We start from the raw sequence: 14,291 nt of genomic DNA, 5'->3' as shown, positions 1-14,291 counted from the left end.
AATCTTGGCACCCATGTCAAACATCATTTGATCACATGGGTGAGGGTTAATTTCTGGGCTCTCAATTCTGTTTCCAATGGTCAATATGTCTGTCTTTATGCCATGACAATGCTGTTTTGATACTGTAGGTTTATAGTAAGTTTTCAATCAGGAAGAATCAGTCCTCCAACTTAGTATCTCCTTTCAAGATTATTTTTGGTATCTGGGCTTATTAGAGACTCCATGAGAATATTAGGATGGGTTTTTTTCTATTTCAGCACAAAACGCCCTTGGGATTTTGATAAGGACTGCACTGCATTTGTTGATCTCTTTGGATAATGTTGACACCGGCACAATAAGGAGTCTTCCTATCCACAGTGATGGGATGTCTTTCATTTCTACTAGTGCCAGGTATCTGTTCAGGTTGAGGGGGTGGCACTCCTCGAGGTAGTCGTGCAGAAACACACAGTTCCTCCTCACTGTGCTTTCACCATTTCCTTAGAACCCATCTACAGTCAACAGAGGGCAAAATGCATGTAAAATGCACATGGGAAGTTTTCAAAGACTGGATGTGCATGGAGCACACATTTCTTCCACTCCTCTCCATTAGCAAGAACCACGGACTGAAGCAATAGACCCTAACACATGGAGACTGCAGACTCAACCAGCAGACCCCAACAAACGGGGACTGTGGACTAACTAAGGGCCAGGGACTCGGGTTCCTGGCAGAACCATCTGGCAGCTCAAGCTGAACCGCTAAGCCTTTGCCTGGCACTGCTGACTAACCAAGTGCTAAGACTGATGCTCTCTTAGAGCATCCTGTCAGTCTAGACTGAGCCACTGACCCTGAACTGGAAAGCCAGTTAGATCAGGAGCTCAAAGCAAACAGAGTGGATCTCATATCCAAGAGGAACTTACCCACAGCCCTCAGAAACAGCGAAAAAGATGGAGAACTCAAAGGTTTTGAGGGTACCAATGACTGTGTTTCTCATCCTCAAAGCCATCAGGCGTCTCCTTTGGATCCCACTGCTGCCACCAAACTGGTACAAAACAAAATAAAATTGAGTAAATTTTAAACATCTAATTGGCTTTATTCAACAGTTCATGAATCAGGCAGCATCCAGTCTAACAGAGAGAAAGGAGCTCAAGGAGTTCTACAAAATGAAGGATTTTATAGGCAGAAGGGAGCAAGAACAAGGAAGTTACACTAGATAAAAAAGTGGGTTGGTTACTGCAAGGTTACCTTCCTTTAGAGGATGGCAGGGCTCTATCAGGAAGATGAGCTACCTGCTGCGCATCAGGTGATTGACTGGTTTAAGATTCTATCCCTGGGAGGGCCAAAAGTCTAATTAAGTCTCGACTTGTTTATGTGAGGCATAGCCTAAGCGGCTCCATTTGGGCCTGGTGTCTTGTTTTAAACACATGACTTCTGCTGGTCCCTGCTTTCCCCAGTTACACCCCAGCTGTCCCTTCACTGACCATTGTTGGTCACACACCCACTGCACCTGCTTCCAGTCCTTTCCCTTCAACACCGTAATCTCACACACAGCTCCTCCCAACACTATCATGACGTCTCCCACCACACGTCCCCTATAATTTCCACACTGCCATCAAGATGCTTCACAAACACCACCACCATTTATGTCCAATGGGCTGAGAGGCCTGTCTGTGCACTGGGAATCAGGAGTCACAGGGTCTGTCACTTGGCCTCCAATCACCTATTGTACCCCAGCTGAAGGGCTTACCCTGCGGAGACACTCAGTTGTACCCAACTCAATCGCACAACAACATCTTTGCCCCAGGCTTCCTTCAAAATGCTCCACCCACTTTCTGCCCCAACTGCTCCTTGAGGGGTCATTTTGGGGTAGCCTTCGAGGCCACCTTGGTGATTTTGTGCTCAGGCCCAAACAGCTCTTGGCCAAGAAACACTTTAACAATACCCCCTGAAATCATAGCATAGGTAACTAGTTAATGGGTGCAAATTACTGGTTTTACTTCCAAGGGCCGTAATGAATATTTCACACCAGGAGCATCCAGTTTTGGGTTTTACTGTAGGCTGATATCACAAGGCTCTCACCCAGTGAGGTTCTCTCTTCCCCAGCCCTCTGAGCAGATTTCTCCAGGTTATATTCTGCAATGCATCATTGTGTCTATTTCAGCCTGCTTCCCTCAGGTTGCAGGTCCCCCGAGGTTCCTGTCCTGACTGGCTACCACCAACCCATGGAGACACTGTCAGTCCTGTAGGACTGGGTGTTGATTTCTACTAGGACTGACTGACTGGACTGGACACAGGTGCGATGGCCCTACCCACACAAAATCAGGTAACTGAGGCAACGAAGAAGTATCGAAAACCTTAACCCAACATCGACAACAACTCCATAAGACCCTATCCTAGCCCTTGTGCAACAGTCTCATGAGTCTCTTGCCTAAATGGTTTTAGAGAATGGCCTGGCCCTAGACTGTCTATACCAACCAAGGAAGGAGGAGTTTTTGCCTTTCTTAGAACCACTTGCTGAATGTACATCAACTCACAAGTTCAAATCTACCTCCACCAGATGGCCCAAGAGGTTAAAATATTGCGTAATGTTACCTAAATCTTTTAAAAGATACCCAAGGCCCCCGAGATCACTGACATATTTTCATGGCTGGTCTCTCCAAGTTGGGGACAATGGAAACAGACTGGATTTTAGACTGTTGCTTGTACAATTATAGGATCTGTTACTATAGCCATCATCGGATATTTACTCTCTTGGCTACAATGTGCCCTACCCCTAATAACTCTATTAATTACCCTTATTAACTATCCCAACCAACTTTAAATTAACTAAATTAAAATTAATCAACACCCTGATTAATTTAAAAAATTCAAAAATTTTATGGAGAATCTGCTTAACACAGAATACACTGTTGTAAGCATTTAAAGTATACAGTTCAGTGCCATTTAGTACAATGATTATGTCGTGTGGTTATCACCACTATCTAATTCCAGAACATTTTCAACACCCCCAAACAAACCCATACTCATTCACACTATTTTCTCCTAACCCAAGCCCATGAAAACAACTCATCTGTTTTCTCTCCCTATTGGTTTCTGGACAGTTCATTCAAATGGCATCATGCTATCTGTGGCCTTTGTGGACAACTTCAGTGAGCACACATGTTTCAAGGTTCATCCATGGCCGAGCATGTAGCAGTAGCTTATTCCTTTTTATGGCTCTATAATGTCCTATATTATGAATAGGGCACATTTGGTTTATGCAGTCATAACTGGATAGAAATTTGGGTTTGTTCCACTTTTGGACCATTGTGAATAATGTTGCTTTGAATATCCATGGAAAAGTTTTTCTTTGAACATATGTTTCCAATGGTTTTTTGGACATACCAACATTGTGACTCTCCTGGTCCATGGTAATTCCAGGTTTAAGATTTTTAAAAATGGCAAACTGTTTTCTGCAGTGGATGCATCAAATTACTTTCCCACCAGTAATGTATGTGGGTTTCCCATTCTCCATATCTTTACTAACACTTGTTACTTTCCATTATGTTGAGTATAGCCTTCATTTTGAGTGTGAAATAGTATTACACTATGCTTTGAATTTGCATTTTCCTAATAATTTATGATACTGAACATCTATCTAGTGCTTATTGGCCATCTATGTTTCTCCTGGAGACATGTCAATTGCAGCTAGTTACCCATTTTCATTGGGTAACCAATGAAATGGTTTCATTTCAAACTTCTTTGAATTAAGTTTCATTTCAAACTTCTTTGTTTTTTATAATTGAATTCTAAGAGATCTTTATATAGTCTCAATATTAGAGCATTCTCAGTTATATAACTTGCAAATAGTAGGGGTCTTCTGTACCCCACTTTTAACAATGGATAGAATATCCAGATAGAAAATTAGGAAACAGCAGACATGAAAACATTAACGGACTTATCAGACATACACAGAACATTTTACTGAACAGCAACAAAATGCAGTCTTTTCTCAAGGGCACACATTATTTTCCAGAACAGATCACGTGTTAGGTCACAAAACAAGTCTTAACTAAATTAAGAAGATTGAAATCATACCAAGTATCTTTTCCAAAGACAATGGCATGAAACCAAAAGTCAACAACAGGTGGAAAACTGGGATATTCATAATACATGGAAGTTCAACAACAAACTCTTAAACAGCCACTAGATCAAAGAAGAAATCAAAAGGGAAATTAGAAAATAGCTCAAGACATACAAAAAGAAAAAATAAAAACACCAAATCTTATAGGATGCAGCAAAAGTAGTACTAAGAGGAAAGTTTGTAGTGACAAACTTGTACATTATAAGAGAAGAAGGATGTCAAAGAAACAACCTGACTTACAACACACAGCATTAGAAAAAGAAAAAATGAAACCCAAAGTTAGCAGAAGGATGGAAGTCACCAAGAGGAGAGTGGGAAAAAATGAAAGACAGTATGAAATATCAATAAAAGTAAGAGTTGATTTTTTGAAAAAATAAAATTGACAAACCCTTAGATACAATATCTAGGGAAAAAAAGAGAGATGACTCAAATAAAGTAAATCAGAAATGAAAGAGGAGGCATTACAACTGATGCTTCAGAAAGAAAAAGACCAGAAGAGACTATTCTGAACTACTGTACATTCACAAATTGGGAAACCTAGACAAAATAGATAAATTCCTAGAAACAACCTATGAAGGCTGAATCATGAAGAAACAGAAATCTTGAACAGACCAGTAACAAACAAGCAGACTGAATCAGTAATGAAAAACCTCCCAACGAAAGGAGAGTAAAGTGAATGCCTGACTTCACCACAGACCCCTGAGCCAGCCTGCCCCAGCACCAGGCTGACTCCTGTGGACCTAGCTGGCTCCCTGCAGGCTTCTGCAAATCCAGGCCCCTGGCTCACCCTGGAGCATGCCAGCTCTGGGGGCCCCAAGCAGCATCCTTGACGCCAGGTTCCCATCAGGCTCCTGGAAACCCAGGCCCCCATATCAGCCTAGGGGCTGCGATCTTCAGCAGCCCAAGGCGGCTCCTGTGACCACAAGTGGTGTCATTGACACCAGGCTCCTGGTGGACTCTGATGAATTCAGACCCTGGCTTCCCCAAGTTTCTGCCTACTCCAGGCAGCCACAGGCAGCACCCACAGCCACAGGCTGCTTCCATAACAGGGCACCCAGTGGGCTCTCACAAACCCAGGACCCCAGGTCACTCTAGCATTTACTGGCTCCAACAACCCCAGGTAGATTCCATGGCTCCATGCTCCCCGGGGGCTACTAGGAACACAGGCCCATGGCTCACCACACCACCTGCCAGTTCCAGCAGCCGTAGACAGATCTCACGGAACCAGGCTTCCGACAGGCTTCTACAGAACCAAACCCCCAGCCCACCCAGGTGCTTGCTGACTCAGGCGGCCCCAGGCAGCTCCCATGGCACCAGGCACGGGCAGGTTCCCATGAACCCAGGCTTCCATCTTGACCCAGCGCCTGCTGGCTCCTGCAATCTCAGGTAGCTCCTGTGGCCCCAGGTTCCCAGGAATCCAGACTTCTGGCCTACACCAGCACAAACTGTCTCTCATGGCACAGGCTCCTGGCAGGCTCCCGTGAGCCAAGACTCTCAGATCATCCCAGCACTGGCCAACTCTCATGGCCCTGGATGACTACTGTGGTCACAGGATCTCAATGAGGACCTGCCAAAACAGGCTCCAGTGGGGCTACTCATGATCTCAGGGTCCCAGCAGTGCCCAGGGCCAGACACAATACTGTGGACGCAAGCTTTCCACTCACCCCAGTACCAGGTTGCTCAAGGGCTCCAGCAGCAAGCCTGCCCCTGGACACCACCAGATGGCCCACCCAGGACCCCTAGATGGGCTGAATGTGAAGGCTTTGGTTTACTAAAGCCAGTCTGTAATGAGTGGAAGAAGTGTCTACTTCCTCAAATTTGCAGACACCAACGGAAGGCCACAAGGATCATGAATAATCAAAGATCCATGACACCACCAAAGAAAAAGAATAAAACTCCAATGACCGACCAAGAAATGGAGATATAGGAACTATGTGACAAAGACTTCAGAACAATGCTCTTTGAGAAATTCATAAAACTCTAAGGAAACATAGATAGACTACTAAATGAAATAAGGAAATAGTGCATGAACAAGTGAGAAGTTCAACATAGAAACAGAAAGCATTAAGGAAAAACAAACAGAAATCCTAGAGTTGAAGAACACAATGACTGAACTGAAGAATTCAATAGAGACCTTCTAAATCAGATTCAACCATGTACAAGAAATAATTAGTGCACTAGAAGATGTGTCATTTGAAATCATCCGGTCAAAGGAGCAAAAAGAAAAAAAGGAACGGATAGGATTGGGGAAAGGTAGTGTGAATTATGGGATACCTTGAAAAGAAATAGATAAGCATTATTAAAGTACCAGAGGAGAAGACAGGGAGAAAGGAAAAGAAAGTTGACTTAAAAAAGTAGCAGCTGACACCTTCCCAAATCTGGGGAGAGATGTAGACATCCAAGGTCCTGATGCCGATTGGTCACCCTAAAATTTCAAACTAAAACTTTCTTCTCCAAGACACATTAGAACAAAACTATCTAAACTCAAAAAAAAGGATCAAACAACATGATCAAGTTCAACATGATGCAAATCAATGAATGTGATACACCGCATTGATAGAATGAAAGATAAAAATCCTAAAATAATCTTTCAATGCAGAAAAAGCAGTTTGACAAAATTCAACGCCACCTCATGATAAAAACTCTCAAGAAAGGGTTACAGAAGGAACATACCTGAACATAATAAAAGGTTTACATGACAAACCCACAGCTAACATCATATTGAACAGTGAAAGGTTGAAAGCTTTCTTGCTAAGACAAAGAACAAGACAAGGGTGCCCAGTCTCAACACCACTCTTCAACACACTGCTGTAAGTCTCACCCAGAGACATTTGGCCAGAGAAAGAAATATAAAGCATCTAAATTGGAAATGAAGGAACAAAGTGGTCTCTGTTTGCAGATATGATTTTATGTAGAGAAATACTTAAAGACTCCTCCCCAAACTGTTAGGACTAATAAACAAATTCACTCAAGCTGCAGGAGACAAAATCAACATATAGACATCGGTTGCCTTTCTCTACACTGACAATGAACTATCTAAAAATGATATAAAGAAAAAAATCCTAGTTACAATACCATCAAAAACAGTAAAATACTCATGAATAAATTTAACCAAGAAGGTGAAAGATCTAGAAACTGACAACTATAAGACACAGATGAAAGAACTTAAAGACACAAAGAAATGAAAAGATATCTTATGATCATGGATCAGAAGAATTAATATTTTGAAAATGTTCATGCTACTCAATGCCATCTCAAGATTCAATGCAATTCCTATTAAAATTCCCATGGCATTTTTCAGAGAAATAGGACAAATAATCCTAATATTCATGTGGATCCACAAAAGACCTCCAATAACCAAAGGAACCCCGAGAAAGAAAAAGCTGAAGGCATCACAATTTCTGATTTCAAACTTTATTACAAATCTATAGTAATAAAAACAGTATGATACAGGTATAAAATGAGACACCTAGACCAATGGAACAGAATCAAGGATCCAGAAATAAAACCACACATATACAGTTTGCTAACAGTTGACAAGTCAGCTAAGAAGACTCCATGGGGAATGGATAGTTTCTACAACAAATGGTGCTGGGAAAACTGGATAACCACATGCAGAAAACTGAAATTGGACTCCTATTTTACACCACTCTATAAATGATCCCAAATTGAATTAAAGACTTAAAGGTAAGACACCAAATATAAAACAACTAGAAGAAAATATAGAGAAAAAAGCCCCATGAAACTGGTCTTGACAAAGATTTTTTTGGATATAATATCAAAAGTGCAAGCAACAAATGCAAAACTTAACAAGTGTGATGACTTCAATCTAAAAAGCTTCTGCATAGCAAATGAAACAATTGGCAAACTAAAGGGGCTAATATCCACAGTATATAAGAAACTGTTACAACTCAACAGCAAAGAAACCAACAAAACAATATGAAAATGGTCAAAGGACCTGAATAGATACTTTTCCAAAGAAGACATAAAAATGGTCAACAGGTACCTGAGAAGATGCTCGTAATCACTCACCATCAGGGAAATGAAATCAAAACTACAATGAGATATCACCTCACACCTGCTAGAATTGTTATTCTCAAAGAGACAACAGACAACAAGTGTTGGCGGGGCTGTGTAGAAAAGAGAACCCTGTGCACCGATGGTATGAATGTAAATTGCTACAGTCACTATGGAAAAAATATGGAATTTTCTCAAAAAAATAAAAATAGAAATATATATAAATGAGCAATTCCACTTCTGGCTGTATACCCAAAGGAATTGAAATCACTATTCTGAAGAGATATCTGCACCCCCATGTTCATTTCAACATTATTCACAGAGAACATGGACACAATCCAGGTGTCCATCAATGGATAAATAGATAAAGAAAATGTGAGATATATGTATACATGTAATATATAATGGAATATTATTCAGCCATGCAGGAGAATGAAATCCTGCATTTTGCGACAATATGGATGGACCTTGAGGCATTGCGCTAAATGATATAAGTCAGATGGAGAAAGACAAATACTATATATTCTCACTCATATGTGAAATCTAAAAAAGCCCAACTCAAAGGAATAGAGACAAAAATGGGTTTCCCAGGGTCGCGGGGTTGGGGGAAATGGGGAGATGTGAGTCAAAGTGCACAAATTTCTAGCTGTAAAATGAACAAGTTTTGGGGATCTAATGTACAGCATGGTGACCATAATTAACAATACTATATTCTTATAGACTTGAAAGTTGTTAAGAGAGTAGATCTTGAAAGTGATCACTAGAAAAACCAAGTTAATTATGTAAGGGAATGGAGGTGTTAACTCACCGTATTGTGGTAATCCTTTCACAAATGATCATCTTGAACACCTAAAACTTACCTATGTTATATGTCACCAATATTTAAAGAAATCTAAAAAAAAAATCTCTCAACAAAGTAAAACCCAGGACCAGATGACTGCACTGGTGAATTCTACCAAACATATAAATAAGTATTAAAAACAAGACTTCTTACACTCTGTCAAATATTGAAAAAGAGGGAACACTTCCAAGCTCACTTTACGAGGCCAGCATTACCCTGATACCAACACTAGACAAGGACACTAAAAGAAAATAAAATTACAGACCATTATCCCTGATGAACATGGATGCAAAAATCCTCAACAAAATACTAGCAAACTGAATTCAACAGCATGTTAAAAGAATTATACACTACCACCAAGTGAAATTTATTCCTGGTATACAAGGGGAGTTCGATATACAAAAATTGATCAATGTAATAAGCCACATCAAGAAAATGAAGGGGAAAAAATGACCAACTCAATTGATGCAGAAAACCATTTGACAAAATTCAACGCCCTTTCATGATAAAAAACTCAACAAACTAGGAATAGAAGGAGAGTGCCTCAACATAACAAAATCCATATATGAAAAACACACAGCAAACATAATACTCAATGATGGAAGACTGAAAGCTTTTCCTCTAAGACCAGGAACAAGGCAAGGATGCCCACTTTCACCACTTCTATTCAACACAGTATTGAAAGTTCAAGCCAGACCCATGAGGCAATAAAAATAAATAAATAAAAGGCATCTAAATTGGAAAGAAATAAGTAAAATGGTCTCTGTTTGAAGATGATATCATGTCGTATGTAGAAAATCCAAAAGACTCCACAAAAAAGCCGTTTGATCTAACAAATGAATTCAGAAAAGTAGCAGGATACAAAGTCAACACACAAAAATCAGCAGCATTTCTAGACACGAACCATGAGTTCTCTGGAAAGGAAATTACAAAAACAATTCATTTATAATAGTATCAGAAAGAATAACATGCTTAGGAATTAACTTAACCAAGGAGATGAAAGGCTTACACCATAAAAACTACAAAACATTTCAGAAAGAAATTAAAGAAGACATTCATAAATGGACACACATCCCATGTTCATGGATTGGAAGGCTTACTATTGTTAAAGAGTCAGTATTACCCAAAACAATCTATAGATTCAATGTATTCCCTAGTCAAATCCTAATGATGTTTTTTGCAGAAATAGAAAAACCCGTCCTAAAATTCACATGGAATCTCAAGGGACTCAGAATAGCCAAAACAATCTTGCAAAAGAAGAACAAAACTGGAGGACTCACACTTTCTGATTTCAAAACTTACTACAAAGCCACAGTAATCAATAGTATGGTATTGTCATAAAGACAGACATAGAGACCAATGGCATAGAATAGCTAGCCCAGAAACAAACCCTCACATATATGGTCAAGTAATTTTTGACAAGGGTGCCAAGACCATGGAATGGAGAAAGGTTTCTTTTCAACAAATGGTGCTGGGAAAACTGGATATCCCTATGCAAAAGCTTGAAGCTGGACCCCATCCAACGCTATATACAAAAATTAACTCAAAATGGATCAAGGACATAAATGTAAGACCTCAAACAAGAAAACTCTTAGAAGAAAACATAAGATTAAATATTCATGACACCAGACTTGGCAATGATTTCTTGGATATGACACCAAAGGTGCAGGTAACAAAAGAAAAACAATGGAAAAATTGGACTCCACGAAAATTTTATAAGTTGGTACATCAAGAGGCACCCACAGAATGGGACAAAATATTCGCAAATCATATTTCTGACAAGAGACTGGTATCCAGAATATACAGAGAAGTCCTAAATTAAACAACTAAAAACAAGCCAATTCAAAAATGGGCATGGACTTGAAGACTCCTTTGCGAAAGAGGACTTAGAAATGGCATATAAGCACATGAAACGATGCTCAACACCACTAATCATTAGGGAAATGCACATCAAAACCACAATGAGACACCACCTCACACCCAGTAAGATGAGTGTTATTGAAAAGACAGAAAACAGCAAGTGTTGGCCAAGGTGCAGCGAAATGGGAACCCTTGTACACTGTTGATAGGAATGTAAAATGATGCAGCTGCTATGGAAAACAGTATTGATGTTCCTCCAAAAAATTGAACATAGAATTATCATGTGATCCAGCAATTCCTCTTCTGCATATACACCCAAAAGATCTGAAAACAGAGCCTTGAAGAGATATTTGTACATCCATGTTCATAGCGGTATTATTTACAACAGCTAAAACGTGGAAGCAACCCAAGTGTCCATTGACACATGAGTGGATACACAAAATGTAGTATATCCATACAATGGAATATTATTCAGCCTTAAAAATGAAGCATATTCTCCAATACGCTATACATGGATTAACCTTGGAGACATTATGCTAACTGAAATAAGCCAGTCACAAAAAGACGAATACTGTATGAAATGAGAGTAGTCAAATCATAGAGACAGTAAGTAGAATGGTGGCTGCCAAGGGCTGGGGGGAGGGGAGAAGGGAGGGTTATTGTTTGATAGGTATAGAGTTTCAGATTTATAAGAGTTATGGGGATGAATGGTGGTGATGACTGTACAACTGTGGAAATGTATTTAACGCCATTGAAGTGTACACTTAAAAATGGTTAAGATGAAACATTTTTTGCTATGTATATTATGACTCAATATACAAAAAGAAAAAAAAAAGAAATGAGCTATCAAGTCACAAAAAGACATAGTGGACACTTAAATACATATTGCTAAGTGAAGGAAGCCAACTGGAAAAGGCTATATACACTGTTCCATAGTTTTCATATATTCCAATTACACGACATTCCAGAAAAGGCAAAACTATAGAAACAGTATAAAGATCAGTGTTGCCAGGAGTTGGGGGGCAAGGGACGAAGAGGTAAAGCACAGGGATTTTAGGGCAATCCAACTCTTCCGTAGGATACTGTCGTGGTGGATACATGAGATTATGCATTTGTCAAAATCCAAGTACATGACAACAAGACAATGAACCTTAATGTAAACTACGGACTTGCTTACGAACACTATAGCAGCATCAGCTCCTCACTTGTAAGGAATGAACCGCACTAACAGGGGTGGTCACGCAAGATGTTAACCATAGGGGAAACTGTGGGGGAAGAGGGAGAAATGCTCTGCTCTCTCTGCTGAATTTCTCTGTTCATCTAAAACTTTCCTAAAAAAAATCTATTAATTAAAAAATAATCAATGGAAAGTAGGGAGTGGGTAGAAATATGGACGAAACAGGAATATCAGAATATTAATAAATGTTGAAGCTGGGTAATAGAGACATGGGGGGCTATCGCACTTCTCTGTTTAATTTGTGTATGTTCAAGGTTTTCCACAATAAAACATTTTTAAAGCTCCAGATTAAATCTAGATTATATGTACAAGGAATCAAAGAATGCAAAGAAAACAGATATTTTTGAAGCAAGTACTCAAGGGGCACACTGAGGGAACGTGCAATCACACTGGATAAAGAGTGAACGTCCTGGTTCCACCAGGAAGGTTCAGAGCTCAGTGAGCAAGGCAGGCAACAAAACAGTCAGGGAAGTGACAGATAATGATCACAGAAAAATGTTTGCCCTCACTGATCACAGAAATGCCAACGATGGGCCCTGACAGAACTGCCCCAGGATTTACAATGTCATGACACCCAGAATTAGAGCGGGCTCTGGGACAGAGCACCACGTCCTGTGAGAATGCCAATCAGCACCGGCTTTCTGGAGGGCAAATCTCCCAAACCCTGGAACCTGCAGGCCACTGGCCCGGCTGCTCTGTTGTATGGAATCTGTCCAAAAACAAAGAGATTCGGTAAAGATGATGGACTGAATAAACACATGTAGAGCCCCTTTGACATAGAATCCCTTAAACATGACCCAAAGTTTCCTTCATTGATGAACAAATTCATAATAGCCTTGGGAACCATCAAGAGAGCCGACATTTTGATGAAAACATCAAAGAGAGTCAAGAGCTGGTGATCGGAGATCTCAGTGGGAAGCTCCGTGTGAGCCATGAAGACCAAGCCAGGGTGTCCTCTCTCCCTCTCCCTCCTCCCCCTGCCGTTCACCTAACACCTTCTGCATCGTCCCTCCACTCCTAGCCACTGCCAACCTCACGCTCCAGGAATACAGGAGCAGAGGCACAGGGCGCCCTTTCCACTAGCACAGCTCGTCCTCTTTCTCTCTGCACGGCGCCAGGCAGCAGAGCTGTCGTGACATGAGTACAGCCATGTTTGGCTGCTCCATTGACCTACAGCCACCAGCACAAAAAGAAATATAAAAGCTGCTTTCTGCGTGGTGGGAACCGGCCCTTCTCCCATGGAGATAGTTGCAATGTGTAAAAAATTCAAGGCCCTTCGGGCACTGCAGCCTGGGGCAGACTAGCCATCTGAGCAGGGCTGGGAGGATAAGCAGGGTAAACAATGCACGTACACAACTACTGGGCTGAGACGATAGCCAGAGTGTGGGGCTCAGTGCATGTACGCCACTGATAACCATTTGTGCATGGGAACACTGAATGCTTTCTCTGTAAACTCTGTAACTGCTTATATAAATTGCTGGAGACTGAGACCCGGTGAGAGTTCCACCTGTGGAAGGGACGCCTTGCCCAGGACGTGTGATTTCCGCCCAGCCGAAACAATTGACAGGACTCTCCCGGCAGTGGGACGTGGATGTTGTGAGTAATTGATTTATTGTGAAGTAATTGATCTGATGTGTTCTCTTTTCAGTTAACCTGGCGTTTCTCTTTCTGGTTGATTTGTGTCATTTCCCTTCAGTCGATCTGGTGTTTCCCTATCCGATAGAACTGATGTTTTTCCCTCTTATTATATGACCTATTCAAATGTGCCGCTATCTCAGCTGATGTGGATGTTTTCCCATTCCAGTCGAGCTGGTGTTTTTTCCCTCTTATTATTTGACGTATTCAGATCTGTTTGCGGACTATCACCTTTACCATCCTCTCTATAATAAAATATACCTTCAACCCATTTGTTTGGAGTGGAAAGTTTCTTTTACATCTACAATTGAATCCCCAAACCTCTCATAACAGGAGCCCAGCCCGGCACCTCCTCAGGGCCCAGCACACTCTTCCTCTCCATCTGGTCCTACCTGCAGCACAGACACCTGCTAGCTCATCTCCACCTTACAAACAAAACTCTCCCTTGGACCCAGGCTCCCTTTTGGCTACTGTCCACTTTCCCAACTCCCCTTCATGGCTAAACCTCTTAAATAAAGTGCCTTATACATACTGCCCTCCCATGGACCCCCTACACTCACTCTAGACCCAGCTTCATTCCCACCCTCTCAAGGAGACTGAG

At 41.0% G+C, this 14,291-nt stretch overlaps 1 pseudogene; it reads right to left on the bottom strand.

Moving 5' to 3' along the window:
* Positions 1 to 513: 513 nt before the first annotated feature.
* LOC131421905 (peroxynitrite isomerase THAP4-like) overlaps positions 514 to 14,291 on the bottom strand; it is a 183,139-nt pseudogene continuing 169,361 nt past the window's right edge.

Source organism: Diceros bicornis, chromosome 25, assembly GCF_020826845.1.
Source record: "Diceros bicornis minor isolate mBicDic1 chromosome 25, mDicBic1.mat.cur, whole genome shotgun sequence".
Taxonomy (NCBI): domain Eukaryota; kingdom Metazoa; phylum Chordata; class Mammalia; order Perissodactyla; family Rhinocerotidae; genus Diceros; species Diceros bicornis.
Note: the sequence above shows the minus strand (reverse complement) of the source record. Positions and strands in the feature narration are given on the sequence as shown.